This window comes from Eulemur rufifrons, chromosome 2, assembly GCF_041146395.1.
Source record: "Eulemur rufifrons isolate Redbay chromosome 2, OSU_ERuf_1, whole genome shotgun sequence".
Lineage (NCBI taxonomy): Eukaryota > Metazoa > Chordata > Mammalia > Primates > Lemuridae > Eulemur > Eulemur rufifrons.
Window position 1 is genome coordinate 97,835,090 of NC_090984.1, and position 15,763 is coordinate 97,850,852.

Consider the following 15,763-nt stretch of genomic DNA (forward strand, 5'->3'; position numbering starts at 1 on the left):
CTACTCCTCAACTTTCTTCTTTGTTTCTTTCCTTTTCTTATGAAGTACAAAAAAGCAACATAAAAATAAAGAAATCAAAGGAAGAAGCAACAATAATGACATATAACCCAAACTTCCCTTTGCTTTTACCCGTTCCGTGCTGTGTCCAGGAGGTGGGCCGCTATCAATACTACCTCCAAAGCCTTTGTTTTTACAGTAGGGAGGTGCCCACCCACTGTCACAGTGACAGTGCTGTTTATTATTGCAGATCCCTCTCATGTTACAGGTCTCAGGCTGACAGGTTGGTGACAGACGAACCATACTGGCACACTTCCTGTTGATGCAGATCTTTTCTGGACCACACGTAGTTCCATCTTTCACTTGACCAACATCAGGTATAGACATCCCTAAATGATAATCAGTGCCCCAGCAAGTCGTGTCATTGAAGTGAAATTGATGCACTGTAGTATGGTCTATCAGTTTGGGAATCTCTCTTACATTTTCACACTGAACTCTCCCACACAGGATATCAGCAGTCAAACACCGCACGTATATTGTGCCTTCGATACCACAGTGACCAAAACGATTTCCTTTGGTATTGATTTCTTTGTAGCAACTCTGAGATGCACCCAGTGCATCTTGGCCAAAAATCTCTTTACATTGCATATCATGGTTACTGCAGGACGTTTTATAGCAGTAGGTATTAACACTACAGGAAAACCCATCCTGCACATACACATCTTCTGGGCATTGATGGGATGTCCCATTGCACCACTCTGGAAGGTCACATTCAGTGACCTGTTGTCTACATAAAGTTCCTGATGGCATGAATTTGCAGTCTTTGCAACACATTCCAAAAGCACAGGCAGCTCCAGGACTCAGAGTGCAGTTTAACAGACAACAGGGATCTTTCGCACACTGATTCACGGTTCCACAGTCGCACTCCTCTCCTTCCTCAACCACTAGGTTTCCACAGAACTTCAGCCTAAAGATATTCTCTGGATTTGGAGAAGGGTGAAGACATAATCCAATAGTGTAACTAATGTCAAAATATTGGGCATAACTGCAGTTGCTGAATCTAGTTGACGGCGTTCTGTATGCATACATTATGCAATATTTGTGCCCACATACACACCATTCAGTGTCGTGTATCATACCGATATTATGACCAAGCTCATGGGCGAAAGTCACGGAAAAAACAACCACGTTGTTGTCTAGAAAAACATCAACTCCACAATTAAATGGAACCTGACACACTCCTTTAACATAGGCAATACCAAGCTTCACACCATTGAATTCTTTTATAAGAAGATGTGCAGTATCATGCTGCACTCGGTTCTTAAAGTTACGATGCTTCCAAGCAGCAAACTCCCCTAAAACATTCTCTATGTCCCCACCAGTAGAAAATGGATTTTTTTCAGTCCATATCTCAAGTCCAGTCAAAATTATATCAAGGTTAAGAGCATTATAGAGAGCATCCACAATATTGATAATAGCAAGTACTTGGAACTGAACTACTGACACGTTACTTTCAGAGAAAACGTATCTATCATGGTCTACTACCATTGCAAACTCAAGAAACCTCTGGTGGGTCCACCAGTCTAAATAAGAACTTTGCTTCAGAGTGAAATTGTATGACAGTTGCAACTCCAATTGACGTGCTATTTTCTCTTCTGTTAAACCACATCTCTTACGTGGGAACTGTGTATCTTCACTGTCTATCTTATACAGCAGGTGTTCAAACGTGGCAGAAATCCTAATTGGCTCAATTTCATAAGCAAGGTCATTTATCTGTAGCATTCCTCGAAAACCCCCAGAACAGGTACTGAGGGCAACCAGGGACTCAGGGAACCCTTCCACATAACCGTCGTAGTAGCAGTCATCACGGATGTAGGGCTGATCCTGGACGAGGGCATCCTCCTCCGTGTAGGTGAACACAGAGAGGTGTGTGGAAACCAACAGCTTCTTGAGCTTCATGTGGACAATGTGTCTCTGGCCCCCAAACTGCAGGCTGTAAGACAGCCATCCCAGAGCCTTTGCACCTCTGCCCTTGCTGATCACTCTCGAGGGGATCACCACTTCTGGGGACTTGAAATGCTGGGAGGGCCTGGCCTCAGAGTGGCCATAAGTGAACAAAGACACCTCAAGCCAGAGCAGCAGAAGGGTGGCCCTGAGGTACAGCAGGGTCTCACCCACTGCCATTATGGAGCCATTTGTTCAGAGCAAAAGAGGACAGGGAGTGAGGAACTGCTGGTCTGGTTCCTTCTTCTGAGCTACAGAGGGTGCAGGGCTGACCTGATGGATCTGTGTCCTGGCAGAGCTGGACGATCAGAGCTGCAGTGCTGAAAATAAAAAGTGAAAATAAGAAGAAGAGCTACGATGGGGTGGGTGGGATACGAAGGGTAGGAGAGGGAGAGAAGAAAGTGAAACAAACTGAATCTCACATCGGGACTGATTTGAAGCAAGAAAATGCCTGGGATTCTCTTAATATATATGTGGGAATGGGGATTCCTGTGGAATAAATGAAGAAGATTGAACCCAGGTGGATAATTATCAAACAGTGATGGTCGATACATAAATGAGACCAGAAGTATAGAGCATGAGCAATATCCTTGGCATTATGATGTCGAGAGAAACTGTACCCACCTATGGGGGATTCCAGAACTAACAGGGACTACCAGATGCCTCCAGAGAACACCAAGATCACTAGATGAAATATCTCAGGGAATGTATCTCTGAAACAGGTGAAATCCCAATTGCCAGATTTCCTTTCCATGTCTCTCTTCATAATATCCTTAGTATTTGTCATAGAGTTTGAGATATTAAGATGGGAATGGGTAAACTGGGGGAGGATTATGAAAGAAAAAGGCTTTGGAGAGCAAAATAACCTATATTAAGCATTGTCAGAAATATGATGAGGCTGTAACACAAAAGTTTTTTCCAAAGAATCTTTGTGACAGGCCAGTCTTTGTCGTCGTTGCATTACTACAGAGACAAGCCCTGGAGGAACACTGCATTCCCATTAATTTTGTGCACTGGTGTGTTCCAAAGGTCTTTCCTCTAATATTACTGGGACTTCAGCCACTGTGAGAATCTTCTTCTGCATCAGTCATTAACTCTTCTATTTCCAGTAGCAATTAAAAAATTCCTCAAAACCCTATCACGTCTTTTCATGGACTCAGTCTAGACCATTTCAGCATTTGCCAAATTTGTGTCACAAACCATAGTGAGTCATGATATCAATTTAGTTGGCCACAAGTAAATGAAACACAACAGAGTGGAAATATCAGAGGGCTTCCCATGAATCCATATCTGTTGTTGTTTACTATCACCAAGAATGTAACAAAAGCATAATACTAACAGTTCTTATGCTAACTATCTCAACTGTTTACTGAATTCTAAACCAAAAAATTGTATTTGTTCTGTGAAGCTGGAGATAGCATTCTGTATATTATATTTCTACATTGGAGGGGGCTTCCTAAAGAGTTTACCCAGTTGGGCAGTAGGGGGACACTAAAAGGCAAAAAGAGGATAAGTTGTTACTTCCTATTTGCTTGCTGTTACATTCTTCGTACCCCTAGCAGTGCTTCCTTGTTTTGGCGGTGATAGCTGGTTAATACCACATTTCCAGAGCCAGCTCCATCAAGACCATCGAAGGTACCAGTACCGGCAGAACAGAGCTCCCTCCCTCGCAAGTCTGAGAACTAGATAAACAAGCCCATCTTCCAGTCCTCTGGGCAACCAATGTCAGCCTGACAGTGTCTCTTTCTGAGATGTTACACTACCAGCTCTATCAGGCCATGCCACAAATAGCCTTGATACCAGCCCCAGGTGAGCAATATCCTTCCTCTGAAAACTAAATCATACTTTTGGAGGACCGTCTTCCAAGTCCCTAAGGGGCCAGCACTACCTCAGCATCACTTTCTAAGAGGTCCAGCTATGAGCTCCACAACACTGCTTTCCTGAGATCCTAAATCACCAGCACCACCAAGGAATGCCCTGTCCCCTACAGTCCAGGTCCAGACCTATGAGGCCCATTAGAAACAATCTAGGTTTTGATGACCCCAACCTCTTCCCTTTGTTTCCCCTTTCTTAGGGATGCATTATTAGCTCCTTCTGGGAATCCTACCTCTGTGTACCTCAGTGTTCTCATTTTTAGTCCTTTCAGACCTTTAATACCTTTTCAAAGTTCTCCTACCTTAGTTTTCCTTGGTGGGTTTCTCTTTCCCAGACTGGATCTTGACAGACACAGGACTTGGTACCAGGAGTGATAGCAAGACAGAAAGACAAAATGGGAATCCGGGATTGGTTTGGGTATGTCCATGGCCTCAAACACACTGCTGAACTCCCATCCAATGGGGGATGGGCATGCAGTGGCATCACAATTATTTAAATTACTACTCAACATTGATTGTGATGAAATGCCCTATTGACACAAATACGTAAAGGGACAAAGTGACTATGTGATGATGACTATCGTACCTCAAGGACTGAGGGGCAGGATAGCTACATTTAATGATAATGGACAATTTACACAATTAGGCTCAAGACCATACATTCTCAGCTGAAACAGAGAGCTTATAGTAGTGGAATTGAAAGAATCTCTGCTTTGGCCATAGGACCAAGCTCAACAAAAATCAAAATAACTGTAGGGGTTCCAGAATTACAATGTGAGCTAAATACATACATTTGTCAACACTCTAGTGGGAAAAATTAGTACATTGAGAAGGAAAACACACTGGGACTTGAAATGGGGAATTCTAGGTGGACTTCGATGTTTCTGATTAGATCCCCCCAAGTATCCGCGAGCTCCCTTACTAGTAAAAGAGCCCAAAAGGTGGCTGAGAAGTCTAGCCACCTCTAGCTTGAGACCCTGTAATGGCCTCAGCTGGAGAACTTACTCTGCAAGAGGATGTCCAGTCTCCTCAAGACATACTCCTACCGCCCTTTATGGCTCTAGATGAAAATCACAACCACATCTCAACATGCCCTAGGGGGACAAGTTCCAAGTCGGAAGTACAAGGAAATAACTTCTACTCTAAAATAGCTGCAATACTTAAATAATTCATTTTGGCAAAAAACCTGAAGAAACCATAATAATAGCAGCGGTTAAGTGGTTATAGATATAAAGAGGGTGTATTTGATATGACAAAACTCAACAGGAATTTGTATCTACTTAATAAATAGCTTCCAAATGTATAAAGGAAATCTTGAGAAATATGAAAGGGTAGAAAAATAGAAAATCCACCATAGGTATTAACATTCTTCTTTCGGTAACTGATAAAACTGTAAGACAAAAAAAATGAATAAGGAAATAGAAAATTCGAGCAACGTTGATTGACTTAACCTAATTAACACATAAAAACACTACACCCAATTACAGCACAAATTCGGTTCAAATGCACATGAAATATTTACCAAAAAAGGTGACATCCATGGTTATAAAGGAAGTCTCAAGAAATCATAAAAATATTGGACAGGTGATATCTCATTGTGGTTTTCATTTGTATGTCCTTAATGATTAGAGATGTTGAGCATTTTTGTAGATGTTTGCCGGCCATTATTCTATCTTCTTCTTAAAAGTTTCTATTCATTTCCTTTGCCCATTTATTAATGGGATTGTTTGATTTTTTCTTGTTGATTTCTTTATGTTCTAGATAGATTCTTGTTATCAGCCCTTTATCAGATGTGTAGAGAGCAAATATTTTCTCCCATTCTGTAGGCTGTCTATTCACTCTAATGATAGTTTCCTTGGCTGTGCAAAAGCTTTTTAATTTGAGCAGATCCCATTTATTTAGTTTTGTTGCTGCTGTCATCGCTTTGGGGGTCTTCTTCCAGAATTCTTTGCCTAGGCCGATATCTGAAAGGGTCTTCCCCACATCTTCTAGAGTTCTTAAGGTTTCATGCCTTACGTTTAAGTCTCTTATCACTGCCACCACTAGGTCCCAAACCCTGGCTAACCTGGTGTCCCAGTCCCCAGCAAAACTTCATCAGACCCTCCACGAACAACTGCACACTAAGCCACCAAGGAAATCACAGACACCACTGATGCTGTTTACAGCCAAAGAAATCATTCACATACTATACACTACTATATGTGCCCAGAAAGAAAACCAAGGGGCCCTACCATACCAATACCAAGAACACGTCTTCAGGAAAAAGTCCTCCCCTTCAAAAGCAAATTCAAAAACATGGGAAAACTGACTGTTTCAACAGATGTCCAGATATCAATGTAAGCACACGGGAAAGATAAAAAAGGAAGGAAAGATGACACCTCCCAAAAACCAAAATAATTCTCCAGCAATACATCCAAATCGAAAATAAATCAAAATCCTGGAAAAAGAGCTCAAAATATTGATATTGTAGAAGCTTATTGAAATACAAGACATTTCTGAAAAGCAATACAAAGAAGCAAAAAAAAAAATTTCAGGATATAGATGAGAAGTGTACCAAAGAGTGAGCTATCATAAAAAAGAACCAAAGAGAAACTCTGGAACTGAAAAATTCACTGAATTGAATACAAAATACAATTGCAAGCTTCAACAAAAGACTAGATCTAGGCAAAAAAAAAAAAAAAAAGAATCTCAGAGCTTAATTACAGATTTTTGAAATAAGCCAGTCAGACAAACATTTTTTAAAAGAATAAAAAAGAATGAAGAAAACCTCTGTGACACACAGGACACTATAAGATCACCAAATATTGGGGGGGAGAAGATGGCGGAATGGTGGTGACCTCTTGGATTCGTGCTCCCGGAGTGGAAGACATGGGTCTCGGACTGCCACAACGCTAGAGGTTCACTCCCCCACAAGAACGGTGGTGTGAACCCACGGAGAATCAGCGTGGGACAGAGAGAGAGCGAGAAAGGACTGAGAGAGACGGAAACCACCTCGGGAGAGGAAGAGGAGCAGCTCCCCCAGCGGAGGTAGCAAAATCCTGAACAACACGCAAAGGGCTCCCCCTAGCGACAGAGGAGGCAGCTTACCTGGCGCTCACGGCGTGCCCCTATCCAGACTAAAGCTGAAAGAAGGAATCTTAAGGATTCATCCAGATGGGAAGGGCTCAGCGAAAGAACTCTGGAAGTATAAAGAATCAAGCTGAAACTTCACCCTCAAAGAGGATTACTAGTTCGCCACCAATTAACACAAACCAGATTCCAAATAGCAACATGTCACAGGAAGAATTTCAAACATGGATCATAAACACGCTGAACAGCATGCAAGAAAAAATGGATAATCAACATAAAGAAACCACAAAAAAGATCCAGGACTTGGAAGAAAAATTCACCAAAGAAATCGAAATACTGAAGAAAAATCAAACTGAACTCCTAGAAATGAAGAATTTATTCAAGGAGCTACAAAACACAGTGGAAAGTCTCAAGAGCAGGGTAGATCAAACAGAAGAAAGAATCTCAGAGATCGAAGATAACACTTTCCAATTAAATAAGTCAGTTACAGAGTTAAAACAAAGAAACATGAGAAATAACCACAGTCTACAAGAAATGTGGGATTATGTGAAGAAGCCTAACGTCAGAGTTATCGACATTCCTGAGGGTGAAGAAGACAATAAGCAAGGGTTGAATAAACTATTTGAAGATATAATTGAGGAAAATTTCCCAGGCCTAGCCAAATCGTTAGATATACAGGTTCAAGAAGCTCAAAGAACCCCTGGGAGATTCATACCAAATAGGAAGACACCACGTCATGTAGTCATTAGACTGACCAAAATATCCACTAAAGAGGCCCTTCTTCGAGCTGTAAGGAGAAAGAATCAAGTAACATACAAAGGAAAGTCCATCCGAATCACGCCAGATTTCTCAACTGAAACCTTACAAGCAAGAAGAGATTGGGGCTCCATTCTCACCCTTCTGAAACAGAATAATGCCCAGCCTAGAATCCTGTACCCAGCTAAGCTCAGTTTTATATATGAAGGTGAAATTAAGACATTCTCAGATAAACAAAAACTCAGGGAATTCACCAAGACAAGACCAGCTCTCCAAGAAGTACTCAAAACAGAGTTACACATAGTCCAGCACAAGAAGGACCCTCAAATGTAACACTAATCAAGAGATAAATATAAAAACCCAGTTATCATAATGGCTCAAGAGAGAAAACAGATCAATGAAATTCAACCCAACTTGAGGAAAAGCAATCTGTCTCACTTATCAGTTCTCTCATTAAATGTGAATGGATTGAATTCCCCACTCAAGAGACATAGACTGGCCCAATGGATAAAAAAATATAAGCCAAGTATCTGCTGTCTTCAGGAAACTCATCTAACCTGCAAGGATGCATTTAGGCTGAAGATAAAAGGGTGGAAATCAATATTCCAAGCAAATGGAACCCAAAAGAAAGCTGGCGTGGCGGTTCTAATCTCCGATAACGTAGTTTTTAAATCAACAAAAGTAAAGAAAGACAAAGATGGTTACTATATACTGGTGAAGGGTACAATTCAACAAGAAGACATAACTATACTTAATATATATGCACCCAACCTAGGTGTACCCAGATTCATAAAGCAAACCCTACTCGATCTGAACCAAATGACAGATAACAACACTTTAGTAGCCGGAGATTTTAACACGCCACTGACAGTTCAGGACAGATCCTCCAAACAAAAAGTAAACAAAGAAATAGTGGACTTAAATACAACGCTCGATCAAATGGGCCTGACTGACATCTACAGGACATTCTACCCAAAAACCACTGAATATACTTTCTTCTCATCAGCTCATGGGACATTCTCCAAGATTGACCATATCTTAGGACATAAAGCATGTCTTAAAAAATTTAAAAATATAGAAATTATACCATGCATCTTCTCAGATCACAGTGGAATAAAAGTAACAATGAACCCTAACAGAAATCCTCACTTCTACTCAAAGTCATGGAAGCTAAATAAACTTCTCCTGAACAATCATTTTATAAATGAAGAAATCAAGTTGGAAATCAAAAGATTCTTTGAATTAAATGACAAAGGAGATACAACGTATCAAAATCTGTGGGACACAGCTAAAGCAGTCCTGAGAGGAAAATTTATTTCCATAAATGCTTATACCAAAAAGACAGAAAACTTACAAATAGACAATCTAATGAATAGACTCAAAGTGCTGGAGAAGGAAGAACAGACTGATCCCAAACCCAGCAGAAGGAGAGAAATTATTAAGATTAAATCAGAACTAAATGAAAAGGACAACAATCAAACCATAAGGGAGATTAATAAAACAAAAAGTTGGTTCTTTGAAAAAATAAACAAAATTGACACACCTCTGGCTAGACTAACCAAGAGCAGAAAAGAAAAATCTCTTATAACCTCCATCAGGAACACGAAAGGAGTAATCACGACTGATGCCACAGAGATACATGATACCATATATGAATTCTACAAAAATCTTTATGCACACAAATTAGAAAACCTGGAGGAAATGGACAAATTCCTAGAAACACACAGCCTTCCCAGGCTCAACCAGGAAGAAGTAGAATTCCTAAATAGACCGATATCTAGATCTGAAATTGAAACAGCAATAAAAAACCTTCCCAAAAAGAAAAGCCCTGGACCAGATGGGTTCACACCTGAATTCTACCATACCTACAAAGAAGAACTGGTGCCCATCCTACATAATCTAGTCTCCAATATAGAGAAGGATGGGATTCTCCCCAACACTTTTTACCAAGCCAACATAATCCTGATACCAAAACCAGGAAAGGATGCAACTAAAACAGAGAACTATAGACCAATTTCTCTTATGAATATAGATGCAAAAATTCTCAATAAAATTCTAGCAAATCGAATCCAAGTGCTTATCAAAAAATAATCCATCATGACCAAGTGGGCTTCATCCCAGAGATGCAGGGATGGTTTAACATACGCAAATCTATAAATGTAATTCATCACATAAATAGAAGCAAAAATAAAGATCATATGATACTCTCAATAGATGCAGAAAAAGCATTCAACAAAATTCAACACCCTTTTATGATAAGAACACTCAAAAAAATAGGCATAGACAGGGCCTATCTAAAAATGATACAAGCCATATATGACAAACCCACAGCCAACATCATACTGAATGGGGAAAAACTGAAAACATTCCCACTTCGAACTGGAACCAGACAAGGCTGCCCACTGTCCCCATTACTTTTCAACATAGTATTGGAAGTCCTGGCAAGAGCTATCAGGCAAGAGAGCAGAATCAAGGGAGTCCAAATAGGGACAAAAGAGATCAAACTCTCACTCTTTGCTGATGATATGATGTTATATCTAGAAAACCCCAAGATTTCAACCAAGAGACTCCTGGAATTGATTAATGAATTCAGCAAAGTCTCAGGATACAAAATCAATACACACAAATCAGAGGCATTCATATACGCCAATAACAGTCAAACGGAGAACCAAATTAAGGACTCAATACCCTTCAAAATAGCAACAAAGAAAATAAAATATCTAGGAATATATCTAACTAAGGAGGTAAAGGACCTCTATAGGGAGAACTATGAAACTCTGAGGAAGGAAATCGCAGAACATGTAAATAGGTGGAAAACCATACCATACTGATGGATCGGTAGAATCAACATTGTTAAAATGTCTATACTGCCCAAAGTTATCTACAGATTCAATGCAATCCCTATTAAATTACCAACATCTTTTTTCACAGACATAGAAAAAATAATTTTACGCTTTGTATGGAACCAGAGAAGACCCCGTTTAGCAAAAGCAATCTTAAACAACAAAAACAAAATGCGAGGTATTAATTTGCCAGACTTCAAACTTTACTACAAGGCTGTGGTTCTAAAAACAGCCTGGTACTGGCACAAGTGCCGAGACACAGACCAGTGGAACAGAACAGAAAATCCAAATATAAAACCATCCTCATAGAGCCATCTAATCTTTGACAAAGCAGAAAAAACATACTCTGGGGAAGAGATTCCTTATTTAATAAATGGTGCTGGGAAAACTGGATATCCACATGTAGAAGACTAAAACAGGACACACAGCTCTCACCCCTCACAAAAATCAAATCACGGTGGTTAACAGACTTAAACCTTAGGTCAGAAACTATTAGAATTCTAGAAGAAAATGTAGGAAAGACTCTTACAGACATTGGCCTAGGCAAAGAATTTATGAGGAAGACCCCTAAGGCAATCAGAGCAGCAACAAAAATAAATAAATGGGACGTGATCAAATTAAAAAGCTTCTGCACAGCCAAAGAAACAGTCACAAGAGTAAATAGACAACCTACAGAATGGGAAAAAATTTTCGCATACTACACATCAGATAAAGGACTGATAACAAGAATCTATTTAGAACTCAGGAAAATCAGTAAGAAAAAATCGAACAACCCTATCAAAAAGTGGGCAAAGGACATGAATAGAAATTTTTCAAAAGAAGATATAAAAATGGCTAACAAACATATGAAAAAGTGTTCAACATCTCTAATCATCAGGGAAATGCAAATCAAAACCACAATGAGATATCACTTAACTCCAGTGAGAACGGCCTTTATCAAAAAGTCCCAAAACTATACATTTTGGTGTGGGTGTGGAGAGACAGGTACACTCATACACTGCTGGTGGGACTGTAAACTAGTGCAGCCCCTGTGGAAAGCAATGTGGAGATACCTTAAACGGATTCAAGTAGACCTACCATTCGATCCAGCAATCCCATTACTGGGCACTATCCAGAAGAACAAAAGTCATTCTATAAAAAAGACACCTGCACCCGAATGTTTATAGCAGCACAATTCACAATCGCAAAGATGTGGAAACAACCCAAATGCCCATCGATTCATGAATGGATTAGCAAAATGTGGTATATGTATACCATGGAATATTACTCAGCTATTAGAAATGATGGCGATATGGCATCTCTTTGGTTCTCCTGGAGTGAGCTGGAACCCATTCTATTAAGTGAAGTATCCCAAGAATGGAAAAACAAGCACCACATGTACTCACCAGCAAACTGGTTTCCCTGAGTGCACATTTGGGATTCACACCAATTGGGTATTGGACAGAGGTCGGGGCTGGGTGGAAGGGATGGGTGTATACCTACTTGATGAGTGCGATGCGCACTGCCTGGGGAATGGACACGATTGAAGTTCTGACGGGGGGGGGGGGCGGGGAGGATGGGGGGGGGGAGGGGAGGAGTGCACACCTACATGATGAGAGTGATGTGCACTGTCTAGGGAATGGACACAACTAAAGCTCAGACTCAGGGGGATGGGGAGGCATGGGCAATGTATATAGCCTGATCTTTTGTACCCCCTTAATGAGCTGAAAAACAAACAAAAAATAAAAATAAAAATAAAAAATAAAAAAATAAATAAAATGAAAAAAAAAAAAAGATGACCAAATATTGGAATTGTCAGAGTCCAAGAAGGTCAAGAGAAAATGAAAGGGTTAGAAAACTAAAGGAACAAGGAACAATAGATGAAAACTTGCCAAGTCTAGTAAGAGATTCAGACATCCAGATTCAGGAGGCTCCAAACTCACCAAATAGATATAAGTCAAAAAGATCTTCTTCATGGCATATTATAGTCAAACTGTCAAAAGGCAAATACAAAGACAGAATTCTAAAAACTGCAAGACAAAAGTACCTACTAACTCATTAAGGAAACTCCATGAGACAGTAGATTTCTTAGAAGAAACGTTAAAGGCCAAGAGAGAATGGAATAATAAGTTCAAAGTGTTCAAAAGAAAAAAACTTCCTACCAAGGGTATTACACCCAACAAACTGATCTTTTATAAAAGAAGGAGAAATAAAGTCTTTCCCAGACAGAAACAAAAGCTGAGAGAATTCATCACCACTAGACTGGCCTTACAAGAAATGTTTAAGAGAGTCCTATACCTAAAAATGAAAGAACAATAACTACATTGATGAAAACAAAACCAAAAAAATTTTAAATGGGTACAGCAAAGTCCCCCAAACAAGGAAGAGTAAAAACCAAAATGTTACCACTTAACCACAATGATAAATAATAACAGAGAAAGAAAGGAACAGATGATATACAAAACAAACAGAAATCAATAAGATGACAGGAATAAGCCTTCACATATTAATAATGACCTTGAATGTAATCAGATTAAATGTTTCACTTAAAAAATTATAGGCCAGCTGAATAAATTTAAAAAAAAAATCTCCCAACAATATGCTGCCTAAGAGAAACTCATCTCATCTGTAAAGATACATACAGACTGAAAATAAATGGATTGACAAATGTCCTATGCAAATAGAAACCAAAATACAGCAGGAGTGGCTATACTTAGATAAAATAGACATAAGTTAGACACAGTAAAAATAAGGCAAAGAACATTATTATATAATGATGAATCAATTCATCAAGACGATTTAACAATTCTAAACATATATGTTTAGAATATAGATATATAAAGCAAATACTACTAGATCTAAGCGGAGAGGTAGATTCCAATATATTGATAGTTGGGGACGTTAATACCCCACTCTCAACATTAGACAAATCATCTACATACAAAGTTAATCAAAAAAATGAATTTAAACTGCACATTAGACCAATTGAACCTAACAGATATTCAGAGAACATTTTATTCAATAGCTACAGAATATACATTATTCTCCTCAAAATATGGAACATTCATCAGAATAGAACAGGTTGGGATACAAAATAATTTTCAACACATATTTAAAAATTGATATTATATCGAGTATTTTCTCAGACCACTTGAAACAAAATTAGAAATCAATAACAAGATGAACATTGGAAACTGTACAAATACATAAAAAAAAGCAATATGCTCCTGAACAACTATCAGGTCAAGAAAGAAACTAAGAAGGAAATAAAAAGTTTTATTGAAACAAAAGAAAATCAAAACACAACATACCAAAACTTATGAAATACAGCAAAAGCAGTGCTAAGAGGGAAGTTTATACCAATAAAGGCCTACATTGAAAAAAAAGAAAGATTTAAATTAACAATCTAACAACGTACCTCAAGGAAATAGAAAAGGAAAAACAAACCAAATAAGACATTAATAGAAGAAAAGAAATAATAAAAATCAGAGTACAACTAAACTAAATAGAGACCAAAAAGACAATGGAAAGCGACAATAAACTTAGCAATTGGTTTTTTGAAAAGTTAACAAAATCAACAAACCACTTGCTAGCCTGACCAAGAAAAAAAGAAAGAAAATCCAAGTCGTCAGAAATGAAAAAGGAGACATTACAACTAATACCACCAAAATACATAAGATCATCAGAGACTATTTGAAAAAATACAATAACTAGGAAACCTAGAAGAAATGGATACATTCACGGACATATACAACCTATGAAGACTGAATCAGGAAGAAACAGAAAACCAGAACAGACCAATAATGAGTAATGAAATTTAATCAGTAAGAAAATTTCTTTCAACAAAGAAAATCCAGGACAGGACTGGATGGCTTCACTTTGAATTCTACCAAACTTTAAAAAAAGAACTAACATAAATTCTCCTCAAACTATTCCAAAAAATAGAAGATGACAGAATTTCCCTAAATCATACAAGACTAGCATGACCCTGATACCAAAACCAGACACAGATGCAACAAAGAAACAAAATTATAGGCCAATAACCCTGATGAACATAGACACAAAAATTCTTAAAAAAACAAACAAACTAGCAAACTGAACCCAACAGCACATCAAAAAGATAATACATCATGATCACTTAGGATTTATCCTGGGGATGAAGGAATATGCAACGTATGCCAATCAACAAACCTGATATATCACATCAACAGAATGAAAAACAAAATGATCCAATCATCCCAGTAGATACAGAAAAAGCATTTGATAAAATTCAACATAACTTCATGATAAAAAACTTTCAAAAACTTAGGCATAAAACGAATATACATCAGGGGGGACAGGCAAAATGGCAGACTAGATACAGCCCACACGCAGTGCACTCAAGGAGGGGAGCAAGTGTTGCATGTGGATGCCCACCTATGGATGGATCTTCTTGAAAAGAGCATTGTGAATCATCAGAGAAGAGACAGGGCACATTCAGAGTGAAGGAGAAGGTAACAGGGTGATCTACCTGGCAAGATCAGAAGGTACCTGGGGGAGGCATCCACACGTGGGGAAGGACAGGAGAAGAGAACCCTGGGACTCCATCCTCCCCCGACAGGAACTGTTGCCTGAGCTGTGAGGGGGGTGGTCCCCACCACCACTGCAGACCTCCAGACTTATCAGGTAGCTGCTTGGAGTCTGTGCAACAACATCGCACTGGAAAGCTGGCACAACAGGGACCTGGAGTCTCCTTTTCCTGGGTTACTGTAACTGATGCCATTCTGGGCTCTCAGGTCCAGAATGCCAAGTCTACAGTGGACTTGGTTTTGTTGCACCTGCCTCTGCATTGCCCCAGCTAGCTGCGGAGGGAGCAGGGAAAGCAATGCTCTTAAACACCACATGCCTGGGAGCCAAGCATCCCTCCCTCAAAGGGGATCTGAACAGATTGGGCACCACAGACCACCTGAGAAGTCCTACAGCAGCTGCCTCCATGAGACCTGGGTAAGGGGAGAGTGTCAGCTGCCCAGCAGCCAACACCACAGCCTCACTCCCAAGGCTCACCGGGTCCTGTAGGCTCCATCCCCAAGGTTCCAGCACCACCACTGGGCCTGCAGCCCCAGCTTGCAGACTCCCCTACTGTCAATGGGTCCTGTATCCCACCCCCAAGGCTCCAGCACCACAGCTGGGACCTGCGGCTTGGATCTGAGGCACACAGGACCCCATGCCCCAGTCCCAAGGCTCCAGCTCCACCACAGGGCC

General features: G+C 39.7%; 1 pseudogene; it reads right to left on the reverse strand.

Moving 5' to 3' along the window:
• Positions 1 to 15,284, reverse strand: LOC138398587 (disintegrin and metalloproteinase domain-containing protein 20-like; annotated as a pseudogene).
• Positions 15,285 to 15,763: the final 479 nt, after the last annotated feature.